The sequence below is a fragment of the Trachurus trachurus genome (genome assembly GCF_905171665.1).
Source record: "Trachurus trachurus genome assembly, chromosome: 11".
In the NCBI taxonomy this organism is placed as follows: Eukaryota; Metazoa; Chordata; class Actinopteri; order Carangiformes; family Carangidae; genus Trachurus; species Trachurus trachurus.
Genome location: NC_139904.1, coordinates 22,480,787 through 22,500,633, shown reverse-complemented (window position 1 = coordinate 22,500,633; position 19,847 = coordinate 22,480,787).

Genomic DNA, 19,847 nt, shown 5'->3' with positions numbered 1-19,847 from the left:
ACACACATAAGTATATACTGTATGTAGACCTACTGAATTTCCATAATATTTGTGCAAGTTATATAAGTTAGTTATCACTAACCTAGTTCACACTGTTATGTCCATAGTCAGGGATATGTTTGTTTATACATTATATTGTAAAAATGTTACATTCATCCCAAAACCCGTCTTTATGGAGTACGCATTTAGGCTCCACTTTAAAGGCTTCAAAGTATAAGAAAATTAGCATGTATAATTTTTGAATATATAATGTCATCAATTTAACAGATGAGCATTTTGACCATTGTACTCCCTCTTGTTCTGTTTGTGTTTTAGTGAAGGGGTAAGAGCAATAGTCACAGAAGTAGAGAGAGAGAGACAGCAGTGCCAACAATGCACAAGAAGAGTTTTTTGGATGACTATGGGAGTGAGTGTGAGAGAGGCTGTCAGTGGAGTGAATAACAGTCAAGTGGCAAAAGCAACCAGAACTTTATAATGGCCATTTAAAACAATTATGCAACACCTTCAACTTGATGTTCATGATGGGGTCATTTACCACATCCCACATAGAACAAACTGCAACATACAGTAGAGTATATTCAATGCTGAGTGTCCATCCCTACCTATATAGATGACATACAGTATTAGGCAACATCGTTCACCGTCGTGATATCAAACATTTCTTTGTAAGAAATTTCCCATGGAATTATTAAGAACCTAATTTGTACTTCACATCAGAGCCAAAGGACGTCCTCATCCTACCAGCAGTGAACCACTTATCATAACAGCAGATGTGGAAGTGTGTGGCAGACCTCTACTGGGAGTCATTTGGCCTGATAATTTCACCACATGATCATAATAAACAGCAAACACTACAGGCCCCAAGGATGTAAATACTTTTCCCTCGTAAATTTCCACACATTCCAAGATGATAATAGCTTGCTAGATGTTGTGCAACAAATTCAACAGTGGTTTCATGAACAGCAGGGGAAGTCAAATATCTCTCTATCCTCAATTATCTTAATCGAAAGTCAATTTACACAGGCTTCAACAGAGACGAGCAGACATTCTCTTCTCTCCAATGTTCAATATTCAACCAAATGTGTTACGGTAGAAGGAAATAATGATCTCAACTTTACGGGATGTGAAAAGGACAAAAAATCATCAGTTGTCACCAATAAATCTGAGACAAATCACAGAAACCACCTGTGTCTTTCACTGTACCTGCATAAATCAGTTTGGTACTCACATTTGGAACAGTTAATTAAACATTGTCTGTTTAATTTACTTGAAGTTGCATAAATTAAAAAGAAAAGTGCTGCAAGCTAGACCATGCCAGTCAGGTTAGAGTGACAGGTTCACTCAAAGTGTTCCTTTAAATGGTGTCTTGGTTGAAATCAGTGCTTCTTTAAAGTGTGTTTTTTGGCTTGAAGTTGTGTGAGGTAGCTTCCCTTTGTCTTTATTATATGCAACTTAGCAGATTAGCCTCGCAGTAAAAAGGTCCTGGGTTCAATCCCCAGGCCTGGGGCTTTTATATGTGGAGTTTGCATGTTCTTCCCGTACAGGGGCAGCGCTTCAGAGGGGCCTGAGAGGGCAGTGCCTCCCCCAGGCCCTGGGTCCACAGGGGCCCTTCACTATGATGAGGAATTTCTGCTCGCCACTTCACAATATTCCTTATAAAATGTAATTATGTTACAAGGAAGCAAGCTCCACCCCTGAAGTGCAAGGCTCGTTGACTGCCCTAATTCAAATTCAATTTGTACTTGTTCGTTAACTTATGGGTCGCTGTACCAATTTTACAAAACATTCTAAGTATTGATATAGTACTGCTGTAATTCGTTGAAATGGGATTTCAGAATGATGTGGTTGCTGTCCGTGGTGCTGAACTCATACAAATGCTGGTAGTTTTATTATGTTTTTGTGGTTTGTTGGGCTTTATGTCTGTGAATAAAAGTTGATTGATTGATTGTAATAACCTGATGCTTGTTAGCCCCATTAATTATCTAGCTATTGATAATTTACAGTTGAATTTTTCTCTTATTATCATAAGTGGGTTTCAAAATGACGTGGTCGCTATCCATGGTGCTGAACTATCAAATGCCTTGAATTATGAGTCAAAAATGTCATAATGCTTGTAAGTCCCACTGTTGTGGGCATGTGTATGTGTTGAAAAGCGATTTAATGTCAAGCTTTATTGGGTTTAATGGACTGGATCCTGTTCCCTGCCCCTCGGCCCAGCTTTGATTTGTTCCGCTGGTGTTCCCCATACCTGTGTGGATTCTCTCTTAGTACTCCAACTTTCTCAGTCCAAAGACACACCCACTAGGTGCACTGACAACTCTGGAAGTGCTCATAGATGTAAATTGGGCTTGTTAGTCTCTATACGACTGATCAGCTGTCCAGGGTATGCCCCACCCACCTTTGTCCTATGTCAGCTGTGATTGGCTCTTTTTTCACCAATATAGGAGTTGCGCTGACAGGTGGATAACTGCCCAATATTTTGTTTTTTACTTGTCTCTTATTGACATAATGTTTACATCAGAGTCAGTCACCAAACCAATTACTGAGGTATGGACAGAACTTTAGGTTCGTTAAAGCATCAACTACAACTTGTTCCATGAGAACAGTGATGACAACTATGTCTGTGAGTGTGATGGCAGTTATCCCCCCCCCCCCCCCCCCCTTTGTTACAGTGATGATAAGTCACCGCTCTCTTCCTGCAATGTTCAATTACATTGTTCTGTCACATTGGTGACAGTGTATGGTGTAGCTTCCATGACAAAACCCCACCCACACACTCCTTTGTTTCTGTCCTGAAAACTACACAGCAACATGAACACTGAGAACATGGACGCCACTATCAATTAAACTTTTATTTTTCTCCCCTATCTGACACACTGTTCTTTGTTCCACCACGTTCACTTTCACATGTTAAAGCGACCTGCTCCTCAGGATTTCTCCCTGTTTCATAGTTTGCTCTTCCTCCCTTTGTTTTTTTCATAACTGAACACAAAGACACACACTCATGCCATGTGCATGTGCACACACACACACACACACACATGCAATTTTCCTGGCTTTCACTTTATGCAGAGTGTAAAACAAGAGATGATGGCGGTATTTCATAAATAATGCATAAGAAAAGTCAGATGCCACTGTGTGTGTTTATTGTGTGTGTAGGTGTGTATGTGGTGTCCATATCATGCGTGAGTGAGACTGCCCTGTCAGCACTGACACTCCTCCTCCCCAGCAGCCCCCTGACATCGAAAAGAGACCCCAGGACAGAGGTTTAATCCCCTCTCTCCCCTCCCCTCTGTCTTTCATACTTACACACAAACACACTAACCCCCCCCCACACACACACACACACACACATACACACATGCATTGCTCAGACACCCTCCATCAGGTTTTAATCTCAGCAGCAGTGCTCTTGCTGTGTGCTCCTCCTTCCCCACTGGCTGAGAGAGAGGAAAAATATAGAGGAGACAAATGACTTCATTTTATTTAACTACACACTGCATCCTCCAGCATTCTCCTCACTGGCCTAACCATCGCCAAGAAGTCTATCCTTTTAAATTGGAAGACCAGAAATAACACTAACACCTTGCAGTGGAAGAATCTTTTACTTGACCACATTTCCCTTGAAAAAATGTCTGCCTCAATTCACAGTAATATCTCACTCTTCAATAAAATTTGGTCCTCTGTAATTGATAAATTAACAACCATGATTGCCTGATTTTCAACCCACAAATACATAATCCATTCTCTCTTTCTCTTGTTTCTTGAGGAATGGGGCGGGTTGGGCTATTAATGTTTGTTTGTTTAATTAATTAATTAATTATTATTATTATTATTATTATTATTATTATTATTATTATTATTATTATTATTATTATTATTATTATTATTATTATTATTATTATTATTATTTATTTTTTTTTCTCCCCTCTTTTTCTCTCTTTTCTTTCCTGAATCCCCTCTCTCTATTGTATGTGTATGCATGTATGTGTGTATGTATACTGTATGTATATATGTGTGTATGTATGTATGCGTATGCATGTGTATATGTATATATATACATATATATATTTATTTTTTCTTCTTTTACTTAATTTTGTTATGTTATCATTATTATCAATATGGATATTATCAACATAGTATTATAACTATTATTATTATTATTATTATTATTATTATTATTATTATTATTATTATTATTATTATTATTATTGTTGTTATTATTAGTTTCACTTTTATTATTAGTTTGTATATCAGACCATTCATACTTCCATGAATCATTTATAGACCATTTATTTTCATTATTGTTGCTGTTCTATTTTCTGTTTTTCATTATTATTATTATTATTATTATTATTATTATTATTATTATTATTATTATTATTATTATTATTATTATTATTATTATTATTATTTTTGTATTTATTTATTTTAGGAGGAGCAGGGATAGATAACAATTACTATTATTATTATTATTACTATTATTATTATTATTACTATATTTTTGTTATTACTACGATTACCTGGGCTCTGTCTTGGGTCCCTGCTGGGCCAAGCCGGTGGGCCATGGCCTGTGGCTCCCGCCCCCCCTCCTGACCTCCCCCATCTCCCCCAATTTTCTGCCCTGTACAATCTCCATGTGGCACACACCTTTTTTTTAATGCACTACACCCTTAGAAAGGGGGGGAAACATGAAATATGAAACATAAAACAAATCAAATCACACTACAGGACAACTCCCCCCCACTTTGTTTTTAATGCATCACATACACTATGATTTTAATGCACCACACCCCTTATCAGAATTAAGAGATTAAGAAAGAAATAATAATTACAGAAAATAAGGGAAAGTTGTTGTGCATACATTCTCGGGCTTGGGGGGGGGGGGGTGGGGTGGGATGGGGGGTGGGGGTGGGGCTGCGGGCTGGTCCCCCACAGGCTGATAAGGCCTGGCAGGGCCCCGGGGCATCCCAGAAACTAGAAGTACAGTAAATAAATAAATAAATTTCATATAAGATTTGCTTTTTAGATTCTCCCTCCTCCATCCTCTCTCCATATTGTTATCATCATTACTCTTCATTACTCTTCATCAGTATCATTAATATAGTAGTGTTGTTGTTATTAATATTACTATTGTTACGTCACTTTTTTTATTTATTTATTTATTTATTTTTGTTTTTTTTTGTTTTTTTATCCCCCCCCCCCCCCCCACTCCCTCATGTCTATTATTAATTACTTATCCATTTTATTTCCTTTTTACCTAATTGAAGTATTACTATTATTATTTACCAACCTGTATAGATATCACATGTGCGCACACACACACACTCACACCCACACCCACACATACTAACACAAATATTGTTGTTTGTTTCACAATTTCTTCTTGTTATCTTTGTCACATTTTGTTTTTGTCCACTGTACTGTATAATTTCACAATAAAAAAAATAAAAAAAAAGAAAAAAAAAAAAAAATAAAAAAATAAATAATGCATAAGAAAAGTCAGATGCCACTGTGTGTGTTTATTGTGTGTGTAGGTGTGTATGTGGTGTCCATATCATGCGTGAGTGAGACTGCCCTGTCAGCACTGACACTCCTCCTCCCCAGCAGCCCCCTGACATCGAAAAGAGACCCCAGGACAGAGGTTTAATCCCCTCTCTCCCCTCCCCTCTGTCTTTCATACTTACACACAAACACACTAACCCCCCCCCCCCCCCCCCCACACACACACACACACACACACACATACACACATGCATTGCTCAGACACCCTCCATCAGGTTTTAATCTCAGCAGCAGTGCTCTTGCTGTGTGCTCCTCCTTCCCCACTGGCTGAGAGAGAGGAAAAATATAGAGGAGACAAATGACTCATTTTATGGTGCAGGAAAATTACCGCCTAAGAGATATTACACGGTGTATGTATACATTTATTGTAGGTGGGGATGAGATTTAGAGCACATTTGTGTGAGAATAACAAATAATGGGAGAGGAGGAGAAAAAGTGTGCATGTGTGGCTGTTTTGCAAATCAGACATCTTGGCTATTGAACAGTTGTTGTTCAGAGTCTTGTACAGATGGCACGACATACAATGTGCAATGTATGGTCCACGCATGCCTCCAGGACACATTCTTGCTTGAACTGATGGAGAACGGAAGAGGAGGAGGATGAGGAGGAGGAGGAAGCAACATCTGAACATCTATTGCTTCATGCTTCGTATCTGCTCCCTCTGTGAGAAAAATGCACTTTAGCAGCTTCCTGCTTCATTGACTTGGCCCAGGAGGAGAGAGATCATATTATGGGGTGGTGATAGCCTATGGGACTTCTTCTTTTTTTTTTTTTGATCAAGTCTGTGCTCAATGTGTTTACTTGGGTCGACCCACACATTGCACAGATGCTTGGTAAAAGCAAAACAGAAATAAAGAATGATGCAATGGTCCAGTTAGGAAGAGGATGTTGTATTTAGTCCACAAGAAAAATAACTCATCCAAAAAACAAAATACATATTCATATATTTCAAAGCTTTTTTAATACCAGATAATAAGACTCATTTCCAGATGTGGGAGCCTCAAGTCTTAAACTTCATACTTACAGTAATGTGGATAGAATCAACCAACTCCAGTCCCTGCTGTGAGTTAAATAAGACAAGTCAAGTCCGAAGTCAAGTAAAATGAAAATTTGATGATTTCCACATTTAAATCAGTGAAATGTCACGAAAAAAATGATTTAACTTTCAGTTGGCTGCCCATGATTAATAAACTTTAAGCTTTATGAACATCTTCTGGCAACGTAGAGTCTGGATCTGAGTCGTATAATCATTACCTTCCTCGATATGGTCGCATCTCTGTCTTCAGAACTTAATCAGCTGGTTTGCACCAACCATGGTGGAGGAATGGAGCGCAAGTCAGGAGAGAACCTGTTCAATGTTGGTAAAGAGGAGGATTCTCTTTCTAATCTCTTTTTTTCTATAAAAAGATTGCAAACTTGTATTGTGCTATGCTCTCTCTCTTCTCATAGACAAATGAAAATATGAAAAAAGAGAAAAAAAAAAGTCACTTGTCAAGACAAGTCATGAATACCAAGTCAACAACAGTGCCAAGCAGGTAATAATAATAATAATAATAATAATTCATTAGACTTGTATAGTCTCAGTCAGAGGTGGATTTGAGGGGAAATGTCAGACTATGACCATTAGAAAAACTCCTTCTGAGCCTTTTTATGATTCACCACTACTGAACCTTCCTGGTCAAGGCTGACTGTAGGCAGCACAGACCAGGATCTAGGGTCATGCTCATTTTGCTGATAGACCACAGGAATTGAATTAAAAGGGAAGAAAATCACAGAGACAGAGTTTCCCCTGGTTTCAGCTCAGTCCTGAATCTGCCATTATCATTATCATTAAAATAAGAAAGTACTGTGAGAACATATCATTTGGTCTCTATATTATGAGGGGTCAGATGTGGGTGATTTGGAAACGGCTAGGAGCCACTGACCTATAGGGGCATTTAAGACAAAAAAAGGTTTCTGTGGTAATGGCAGTCTACTAGTTTAATCAGGTTTGAATTGCACGTTATTGCATTTGTCAGAGTTTGTAGACTTTCCTGTATCAGTGCAATCTCCAGATTTCTCTAAAGGCCTTGGAGGTCAAACTCTGTTGGTTTTTCACCATTAGAAAACAGTTGCAGTCTTGATGCATGTTGTTTCTGTTTTTAATAGGAAACAGCCAGGCCACTATCTGTTCAGTTTTTTTTTTGTTTTTATATGATCTATTTATTTCCTGCACTAGAACTCTGACTTCCAGTTTGTGCCGACTCTTCTGCACTATGGTCGTTAAGTTTACACCAGACAGCCATATCACTAAAATAGGTGACTGTTTATATTGCTGTATCTAATGGGGGTGTATCAGTGTTAATTCTGAGCCATCTTAACTTATTTGTTGTTTTTAGTTTCTGTTGTTTTTAGATCAGTCATTTTAGAACTGTTCACCTGTTTTACTATTACAGTTGATCAATGTATATTATCACTCACTCAGTCACATTGAAACATTCACTGTTAAAAAAAGGCTCCTGATTGATTTCTACATGACTACATGACACAATTTCCATTCTAAGAAAATAAATGAGATCAAGATTTGATTTGAGCAGATTTATGATCATATGGTAATGTGACTGCAGCAGTCGTTGGTGGCTGTCGCAGGCCGTCATGTTTCTACCTCAATATTTTGACGTACTGTTTTATAACACACACCAGTTCCTGTTGTAAGAGCATAAAAAATTCCTCTTAAAGCCATATTTTGCGCTGCGGTTTTCTGATGATTAATTTGACTCAGAAACCACACCAGCCTGCCTCAGCAGACACAGAGAGGAGCTCAAATGAACAGGTCCCGACCTCCCAATCTTCCAGTCGTGGAAAAAGAATGCGTTACAAGCTTCCTTTTGAATTCATTTATCTCTGTGACTTCCTGAGTTTTTCTTTTTGCAGAACTAAATGAAAAAAAGAAAAAAAAAAAGAAAAAGTCTGTGAAGAAATATATCTCTGAGCACAGAAGAAGCCTTTTGAAAAGTTTATTTCCAGAGCGAGTTGCTCCTGGTTTCATGTTTCTTGTTCTCAGTTCTTCAGCAGACACACTGGACTCCACTTGTACAAACAACGAGGCGGGTCGAGCTGCTCACGAGACGAATGTCACGGTCTGTGCAACTGAATGACAGGAAGGCTGCTTATCATGTTCCTCATCGCTAGACTACTGACATCTGTCACCTTAAGTCTTTCTCCTTCCCTTTTCCCCCACCCCTCCCTCTCTCCAACTCTCCAACACACACCCCCACACACTCATGCACACACTGTTCTGCTAACGCCGAGTCCCCACTTCCAAAGCATCTCTGCCACTTATCTCTCTCATCACTCAAACTGTTCGCAGTAGCACTCCTCCTTCCTCTGCGGCACAAGGGAATGAAAAGAAGGAGACGGCCGGGAAGAGAGGGGACGATACATTCATTCGGGAGGGCTCATATGTTCTGAAAGGTGCTGCTTTGGTAGCAAAAACTTTCCTCTGACACGTGTCCAATTGATACTTTGAAAGGGCTGCACACTCAGCAGAAGTGATGGGACTATTCCCCTCGTCTGCAGATTGGGAGATGAGAGTGTGATGTTAAGGAAGAGAGAGTGGAGGAAGTGCAGCCGCCGACTGGAAACTCAACATATCACCTGCAGCCGTTGTCGGCGGTTGTTTTATTGATTTTTATCCACTTCCTCCTCATCATTGTCAATGTCGCCCCGCACTGTCAGCCCCACCATCATCATCATTATTTACATGGGTGTCATTCATCATCATCATCATCATCATCATCATCATCATCATCATCATCATCATCATCATCATCATCATCATCATCATCATTATATCCTTCATAATCACTGCTCATCAACATTTGAAACAGAAATACTACAATCAATACAGATACAATGTGCATTCATAGCTGCTGTTTTCAAGGCCTGGATTACTGACAGGCTAATGCATATACAATAGTATGTGCAAGCTTATAATAGAGTAATTAAAGCAAATGTTTACATAAATGAGCAGAGGAACGTATTGCAATGTGCAGATGCTTCCATACAGGGAAAGGGGATCACTGAATGGTTTAATAAGAATGAATCCTTCAGTAATGACCTGTTACATAAGAGCTTAATATGTGAGTCCTTGTAAAAGCAACAGACATAAGAGCTCTCTGTATGGTTAAAGAAAAATAATTACACAACACTTCAAATTTCAATATACATCTACTCAGGTTAGGTTTAATATGGTCAAACTTAAGTTATTACACCTTGATCTAAACAGTATGCTCAGATTATGGATGGCTGTGAGTCACGGCAGTTACTGCAGCTGTGATGTTGAAGTTACAGTTATCTGTACAACTCAGCCCAACTAAGTGTTTAGCTCACTCTGTCTGTAGTGTAGTAAAGTTAACACATATGAGGGAGGCCAAATCAGTACACTGATCTCTACGTGTTGGATATTGCTCTGATGTTGAAATAATTAGGTTATTTTAAACATTATTTTGATTGTATTATCTGATATTAGATTTTGACAATGTGCAAACACGCCTTATTTTGGTCTGTGCTTGTCGTGTGTTCAGGTAGTTAACACTGTTAGCTGGTCGTCTGTCTGTGAAGACGTGTTGGCAGACTTTATTGACAGCCTTGTTAGTGATGCAGGTCATTCACTGCTTTTGCTTTTACTATCTTGCACAGTACGACCTAAAAATATGGTTTTAATTGCAGTTTTCCTGTATTTTGTCTCAAGTATGCTTTATTGAGCCAAATAAATTCAAACATCATTGCATCAGGACCTGTTTCCTTCATAGAAAAAGGTTTATAAAATCAAATTAAATATAAAAACATGTGTTGTTGTGGTAGAAACAGGGGCGTAGCACCAAATTCTGGGCCCTGTATGTCAGTGGGCCCCCATGCCAGTGCACGAAGCGCAGAGTTGTTTTTGAGGTAAATTTATACAAAGCCGTCAAAGCATGTTTCCGTCGGGGGCAGTTTTTCGGCAAGCAATCTCTTTTCGGCACTATACTGGCTTTGCATTTACCTCGAAAACAACTCGTAACGTTCTGTTATTATCTCATATCATATCTCCGCCAATCTAAAAATAGCTTGCACTGACAATTAAAGGTAACAAATCTACTCCTAAAACTATAGGGATTATGGCATTGGGCCAATTTTCCAAAAAGTTGAACTATCCCTTTAACAGTTGCTTCCCCTAATTCTTCCTTCTTTCTTTTTCTTTCCGCTTTTTCTTTTTCTGATACCCCGATTTATGTTTTTTGGGTGGCATGATGAAAGCTAGCCTCATTCAATCTGGGCTCACTGACCATTTTACGCCTCCCAATATGTTGGGAGGACTTTTGACACAGAGTTCATTCTCTCAGTTGATGTTATCAATATATTTGAAAAAATTATGACAATTCATTCAAAATAAAAACATCACACAAAAAAATAATCATTTCAGGATTTTCATGGGCCCTCTCCCTACTCGGGCCCTGAGTAGTCAAGTCCCCTTCCCCATGGGTAGAAAAAGAAACAACTTACCTTTTAGTTGTTGTTGTTTTTTTAATACAGGACAACTGATTAAGAAAAAAACTTAAATTACAATGGCAGCCAAGGACTAAGTTAAGCCTTAGGGGTTAAAAAAGACAACCACAAGTTACAATCATTACCACACAAGCAGCCAACAGAACATGGTTTGCAGTGTAGATATTAGTGAGTTGAGAAACAGCTACATACAGTGGAAATGTCCATAATAGAGTCCTTAATAGCTGACTTGGGGATATATTTGTGCAGGTTTAGTGCTGCAGCAGCCTGGAATGAGGACAGACCGAATTTAATATTTGTTTTGCCAACTTATATCCCTTTATCCATGGAGCTTAAAGGAAAACTTAATGTTTTAGGAAATACCACCAAAGGTCCTGTCTGTGCCTCTAATTATCTCTGAAACTACAACTACAGTACAGTAAATACTAGAACACCAAAATGTGTTTCCATTACTGCTATCTGCCTTATTCCGTTATCACTCAAGCTCCTAGAGCGGGTGCATTGATATGAATACACTTTCAAAAGATTTAGGCCACTGCAGCAGAGTCAAGCTACTAACACTGCTTTTCTGCGACGTTGTGCAATGTAAAATTCGCTGTGCACTATGGATTTGCATATCCGAAGTATTGTCTTTATTTATAGTTTTACCTGCATTTTTTTTACCCACCTTCCACCTTTTTACTGTAGTCATCTTTTAATATGGCAGCACAGGAAAAGCCTAAATTATTGTACTGTAGGTCATGAACGCACCGCACACGGATTAAAAAGCATGACTGTCACTTTGCTTGCTTTCTTAGCAGCAAACTCAGCAACAGGGGCTGTGTAATCCAGTGTGAATGCAGCGTGTTTTTAATGGATATGGGGAACCCATATATTTTCCCTGGAGGCACTGATGTGTGCAAATTGTTTTTTTATTATTTCAAACTTTGGTTTTCCTCTGCTGACATTTTAAACAGGATGACCTTAAGCCAAGAAGAATGTAAAGTATAGTTCTACATTAATAACTGGATAGACATTTTCATATGAGTTTAATTGTGCATAATAACAATGTGTGATTCAGCTGTTTTCTACATCAACAAGAAAAATGGACCAGACTAACACAGGGCTGGTCCCAGCTCATGATCTGGTGCTGTATGTCCCTGCGCTGTGAGAAGCTCTCCTGCATCTTGCTGCACACCTTTCTGCCCTCCTTCCTGACTGAAGAAGCATTAGGATTATTTTCTTTAAACTGCCAATAAAATCAAATATTTGAAATAGTTACCATTCACCTGTAGTCAACTAATTTCAAACCCAACTTCCCATCACTTAAACCTGTACAGCATGTAGCAAGAAAGACACAGGATCAGGAGAGAGTTAGTAGTAGATAAATAAACTGTACTGCTCAGCTACAACCGCAACTATACTGCTAACTTTTAAATCTGCTCTTTCTTTCTCTTAGAAAGCAGCTATTTTTAAGTTTTACTGTGCATTAACAAGAACTGTTGTTTTTACAGAAGGATATAACACACCCTCTGATCAGCATTATTTCTTCAGGCCTGACTGGACACAGTAACTCAGTACTGGGAAGTAATGAGACACCAAATTGGGTCGAAGCTATAGCTGATTAGCATGCAAAGTTTAACAGAACAAAAAGGAGTGATAAAAGTGGCCAAAATAGATACACTGCTGAATTTTTCTCCTGGAAAGTAAACAGCTGTTAATGTTAACACTTCTGGCCATGCAGCAAAGTTAAACTTTCCAATAGCTGTTTTCTACATTCAACAACCACTCACCACCACCGTTCTTTCAGATGGCAAATATGATCGTTTTAATTAGAGATGCATCATAATTTATTTTTATTTTTATTTATTTTTTATCACAGATACCGATAACTAATTAGCCTGACAAGCCAGACTATATCATTAAAATGTATAGTCTGGCAATGACCGGTAGACCTTGGCTCAATCCAGGGGGCGGGATGAAGGCTGTCTTTCAAACTGCCTCTGCACGCAATAGGGTAGCGCTACGACTAATCAGAGAAAAGAGCAGGATGACGTTATAGCCTGACAAGCCAATTAAAATGTATGTCGTCATCGCGTTAAGCCCGCCCAACGACTCTCTAAACAGATAGAGCGCTGTGATTGGTGAACACAATCGGTGTTCGAGACTCAAAAAGTTCCTATGGCTCGTTTCTAGACCCACCTACGGAGCAAATATATTTGCTGCCGCTAGGGTGCGTCTAGATTTCTAGGCTACTAATCACTTCCCATAACTGATGCCGATAGTTTATATACACCTGAGCACTGGTTAAGAAAGCCTAAGATGTAGTGAGTAGAGATGAATTTAACATTATAGCTCTGTATAACCAAATAATATAACCAACATCACTACTGTAAAAACAACAAAAACAAGAACAGTTACCAGACAACATTTATTGTATCAAATCAATTTAGGGGGCAAACAGACTGAAAATGAGCAAAATCAAGGCAATGTTGGCTAATTGTAACTGGCTTTAGCAATCGGCAAAAAATGTCAGACTTAACTGTGTATTTTGCCAATAATTATTGGCTGAAAATTATCAGCCAATATCAGGCCGATAGTTATCTGTACCGATAGTTATCGTACCCTAGTCTGCATCAAATGTTATAGTAATTCATCCAAGTTTAAATATTTCACTTTCGATTAAAGGAGATATGTGTATCCTTTGCTAATGCTACGTGGCAGGATTAGCATTAACAATGATGTGCTTGCAAGTAGGAAACATTTTGAGTTCAGCATCATTTCATTACTCTCCAAGAAACTGTTATTTCTTTCACATCTCTTCAGCTACTGAACTAAGCATAGGTCACTTTCCAATAGCGACTCACTGCAGCTTCCAGACGTACAGTAGCCCTGCACAGAGGACATATTATAAACTTGTGCAATGATGAAGTCTTGGCAAGAAACAATCCCCGCCACCTGCTCCCCACAAGAAAACATGTTTGATAGCAGTGAAAACCCCTGTGAAGAGGTGTAATGACCATCAGACCGCCCAACTCACAACAACATCCGCAAAGCCACTGTGTTAGTCTGGCTGGAAATAAGTGTTATTAGACCCTCAATGCCACTGTAAGGTTCCTATTCAGCCACAGCCAAGCTTGACGCCAACAACTGGAAGTTTTTACCAAGTTTAGAGAAGTGGCTTCTGATCATGTGCGACTGAGTTTGTAACTCAGTAGGCATTGATGAAAACTTTACTCCAGATAGGATACGAGGATCAGGGGGGCGTCACACTTCCTGATCAGCCAGGAGTAAAATACTCACCTCCTCTTTGGATAAAATGGAGTCACACATTTTGTGCCCTGGACTGTGGCCTCACTTCCCAAGGGAGCAGGAAATGTGCTGACTTTCATTTATTCGCTCACACCCTCCCCGGCACACACTCGTACACAGAAACAAACACATTGAACTCAATAAGAAGATTACGACGGCTCATTTTCCGTCTCAACTCAAGGGGACGATTACTAGATTCCCATAGCAAATTAGCTCAAATGAATGGTTCATTATCAGTGTGAAACATGGTGGTAGTAGGATGTGATCATTATGGCCACTCTTGGTTGGCTTGATTAATCATGTAATGACTGAGACGAGCACAGATTGCACTACATACCACAATGGCATTGAGGACAAGTTGTGATGTGAACCTGCTTTAACTAACCTGCTTCCAGAGGCCATATGCGATTTTAATGATTTGTTTGTTTCTTAATGTAAACAGCAAAATATATATATACTATATTAAAAAAAAAAACATTCTCCCATCTCTGCGTGGCTGTCAGCCGTCTTCGTCTGCTTCGTCCTGTCTCCGCTTCTCTCCATCTCATCTCTCCCAGGTGTTTATTTACAACACAAAGCCGCTGCTTTAATGATGCCTCAGGGTTGTCAATGTAATCAGAGAGCGATCCTCTTCGTCTACGCAAGCTGTCAGAAAACAAAGGCCTACAAGTTACAGTTACAGCGCCTGCAACGCGAACTGGCACCCACGCCGGAGCGCTCGTTCCACCGCGTTACCGGGACAAAGACGCAGACAAAAGCTCTGTCAACACAGTCTGACATTGTCTTTGGATAGATCCCACTGAGTGTAGCGTGTTTACATCTGCTAAGAGCCTTTTCTTTTCAAAAAAATCCTCTCCAAAGCAGCCCTAATGATCGCAGCTGATGACAGATTTCGGTGCATTATGGGAAATAGCTCGCAAAGATCATCCGACTGCGGTGTAAAAATAGATTCTTTATCCCTGATGCTATTTTGGGTTTTACAGTTGTGAATAATTAAAGCTTTGAGTTTGACAACGTGTGTGCGCACATGCATGCGTGTGAATCTCACAGTGTGCATGTGTGAGTGTGTGTTTGTAATTACTGGCATTTGCGTAATGGAGCATCTCTCATTACAGTGAAGAGGCTTGCAGAGAGCACAAGGTCAAGACTCAATTTATCATCCCTTGCTACTGAGGACAGAGTGTGTTCACAGGTGTTGTATAGCACAAGCGTAGAGACTTGGAATATGAAAATCTGTGCCTCCCACGCAAGGTAAAAACAAGACGGGAACTGCTTCATTTCATACTCCATCATGAGAGACTAACATACTTTGGTATTTATTTATTCACTTTGAATTAAAGTCAAACTGAGGTTTGAATTCTCCTCACTTTTTATGAGAGGAAATATAAACTCAAATGATCCTGCAAATGTTGCCCACAATTTTTGCTGAGAATAAAATTGAAACAGTGTCTAAGCTTCAGGCCTCTGGGTGGTGCTACCTTTTCCAGTGGTTCATTAACAATTGGTTGTTGCTGTTGTTGTTGTTGCTGTCGATTTCCATGGATAGTAACAGACTAGAGAACTTCATCATCTTCTAACCTGATTGAAGGCATCTGTTCCTTCATGGTGTTGTACATTGGCTGCTGCAACCAGTGTTCAGTTCATCCTGCATCACATTTCAATCTGAAAAGATTAATTTGTGTTAACAGACACACTTTATTGCTGTGTGCAAACAAGAAGAAAAGTGAAAGCCTTTTGTGACTGGACACCATTGTAAGGGGGTGAGGCTGTGCAAGGTGTAGAAAAAACTAGCCAGTGGGCATGGTCTGAAGATAGGAAGAGGAAAATCAGTTTGTGTTGATGAGCTCCACCTGAGTGAATATGTAGAGTGGAGGTGATGGAGAAGTGGAGGCCACTGCCGTACAGGACCACTCAAGCTGAAACACTATAGGAAGTGATGTCATGTTAGAGAAATAATGAGAATGAGAAATAATCTTGTATTTGGTCATTGTTCTGTTTAAAAGGCAAGTTTTTGAATTAATCAGGAATAATAATCAAAACCCACATGGATCAGCTGTCAACTGTTGCAAGAAAAAGAAAAAAAAAAAAGAAAAGGATAGCTCACCCCACCCCTCTGAAAGTTTTCTCCCCTCCAGTTGCCACATCTTCATTAATGACCAGATGCCTGCTGATGCATCCAGCACTGTTGTTCTGGGCAAACTTGAGCTCTCCAACACATCCCAGACCTCAGACCATCCATCAAATCAAAATCTGCAAGTTAAGACAAACATGTGACAGTATGCGATAATTGGAACTAATTGGATAACATTATACATTCAGATGTGCTGTTTACTTCCCATATCTTGACACATCAACAGCTTGTCATCTGAGCATTCTGTGCTGTCTGATATCGGTGCAAATGAGCTCTTTGCAGCTGTGTGTCAGCGACAAAAAAAATCGGGAGAACAGGCGAAAGAGAAGCCAAGATTGTGTTTCTGTTTTGCAACTATTCGAGAAAGTTCCCTAATTAGGCCTATCTAGGTGGTTAATAAATCAAGAGAGAGCAAAAGCAAAGGGCCCCCGTGTTGGAATTCTCAGATCTCCTATGAATAAATGATGAAATATGAGACAGACAGAGTAATTATTAGCTTTCTTAAACATCGTTTACACACCAAACAGGCTCTACATAATGCATGGGGCTGTTTTTAATGGTGCAGATCAAAGGGAATCAAAGCCCCAGTGGTGCCACTGTTAAACTGACTGCAATTAAATAAATCATAAACAAAGAACAGACATGTAGCAGTCCAGGGGCCCTCAGAGATTACCACCAATGAAAGACACCGATAATAAGTGTGTGATCCGATCTCCGGGGTACGGCAATTTGAGACTTGTAAATATTATGAAAACTCGTTTGTAGCAAAGATATATCATTAGATGATCGATCATGCCTTCATTGTCACGTTTATTGCATAAACATTCGAGACGGGGCCTGAATTCAATCACAGCCCGGCAGGAATTTTGTGCCAGCCAATCAAACAAGTAAATTGCTTGTATGGCAATCGGCTCCCGCTCACTCGCCTGCTGGTGGAGCGCTGACAGTGCCGCGATTACTCTCTCTGCTCATTCGTTTCTAATGCCTCATCGTTTTACTGTCAACGCTCTCACACCAATCACAGGAGATGCCAAAGATCAAGTGTGCGCGCGAGTGCACGTGCATGTGCATGTGCATGTCGGCTCATGATGAATCCCGGCTTTCTAAATTCAACACCTTTGACCCGTCATTCCACAACAGAGGTGATGCCGATAAGGAAACCAAACACCATCACTAAGCTGTCTTTTTCTGCAGCCTGTGTCTGTTTGTGTTTGTGTGTGTGTGTCTATGTGTGTGTGTAGGAGAGATAGCAGTTTGGGGATTTAGGGAACAGTGGGTGAGAGAAAGGAGCCAAGTTGTTCGCTTTCAGCTGTGTATGTGCACATCGGCACATGTGTGTGTTGGGCTTCCGATGTCAGGACAAGGACTGAGAGTGGATAGGGCTGGAGATTACAACAGAGCTTTCAATTTTCTATTTTCTAAAGCCCCCCCACTCCCCACTCACACACACACACACACAGACACCTCCAAGCAACCACCACCAACACCCCCCGCCCTGATTATTTTCCACTCTAACAACATGAGTCTTCACTGTATCACTCACAGCAGCAGACGGGTCACACCCACGGCCCCCGAGCACTCGTATGAAACATCTCAGACCACAAGAGTTTTCTGGAAGAGCAGCTTTTTTTTTTATTGAACGATTCAAAGGGTTGTGAAGAGAAAGACAGAACAAAAAGTCCAAACAAAAAAGAAACAAAAAAATAAAAACAAAAAAATACAATGCTCCCGATGAGTCTTCGACATTCAGCCTCTAAACATCATTATATTTTACAGCAGACTGTGACAAACGCTGTGTGACTGTGACAAACAAATCACAGTGGGCTTCGGGGAAAACATGTTGAACAAATGTGGAAAGTCAAAGAAAAGCACAGCAGTGGAAACAGAGTAGGGCCACATCCAGAACATAGTGTTTTTCTAATATTCACTGTACGGCCCATTACTCACATACAGCATAAATAACTGAAGCTGGGGTAGGGGGTTGTTACATATTAGAAGATACTTAAACATACATACATCCCAGCTACTTGGCGGTCATATGAAGCAGACTGTTCCCATGTAGAGATGCTGGTGTATATATATTTTTTTTATGGATGTTCCAGTTCTACTTATTTTCAGAGAGAACTCAGAGCTTTAAAGATTTAAACTCAGATTCACTCTCCTCATCAGCACATCACACAAACTACATGACTTTTTCTGAATAGGTTCTCTGCTATTTATAAATTCGACATTAATTTAGGAGTAGCGGGCCGCCATTCCAGAAAACTATCTTGCCCAGTATGTATGAGCTTTTTTTTTAGATGTTAAAACAATGTAAAGCAGGGTTTCCACTACCAGTTTACTTTGCACCCCTTTCCACTACACAGTTACAGCTCTACTCGACTCGGTTTAGGTCCTTTTCCATCACAGCTGTGAAGAGTCCTTCACAGTTCCTCCTTAGCGGGGGTGGGGTCATCATATCTCGGCGTCTACAGCCGCGTTGTCTGGCTCTCTTTTCTCTCTCCTCTCGTCAGCTCCAAACTCACTCGTGTGCGTACCGCTCTTTGTGAACTAATCACATGCACGGTCAGAGTCTTCAAGGCGTTACTACGCGGAAAAGACATTCGCCAGTGATCCAATGTACCACACTCCAGTCCGGTCGATGGCAATGTACCTCCAAGCTGGATGCTGGATGGTTAGATGTTTTCTTTCACGTTAATGAGCCATGGGAAAAAGTTGGCGGAAAGTTAGCGATGCTGTGCAGTGAAGCCCCGCTACACACAACAGTATGGAAAGCCCCATCGCTCTCGTTGGGATTACATTGGGTCTACCTTCACAGAGCGACCCAATGTGGAGCGATCCTGTGATCTGAAGGCGTGGTTTCGGAGGTCTGAGGAAAGGAGCTTGGACTTTTGAATTTTCCAAATATGGCCTGCCCAAACCATTTTTCCAAGATCCCCAACCCTATCTTTAAGGGGTCCCATTGTTTTTAGATATAAGGAGGAACCACCTCAAAGATCTTTCAACAACCCTTGTTTGTGGTTTCACCTTCACCAGACACTAGTAACTCTCCATGACTGCATGCACCGTACAAACTTTGCAGTTCAAAAGATCTTCAGATCAGGTCTTCTGCCTTCTCAAAACTCTATTAAGTCTTTACACCTTGCCCATTTCTCCCCACATTCAACACATTCGCTAGAAGAACTGACTGTTCACTTATCTCCTAACATGTCCCAGACCTTGACGCACGATGTTCTTACACTATAATCACTGCTTCATCTGTTAATGGTCCTGTTTCTGGCTCGTTTCTGTGAGTCTGCTTACCGACTGCAGTCCCGCGCTGTGTGTCCTGGTT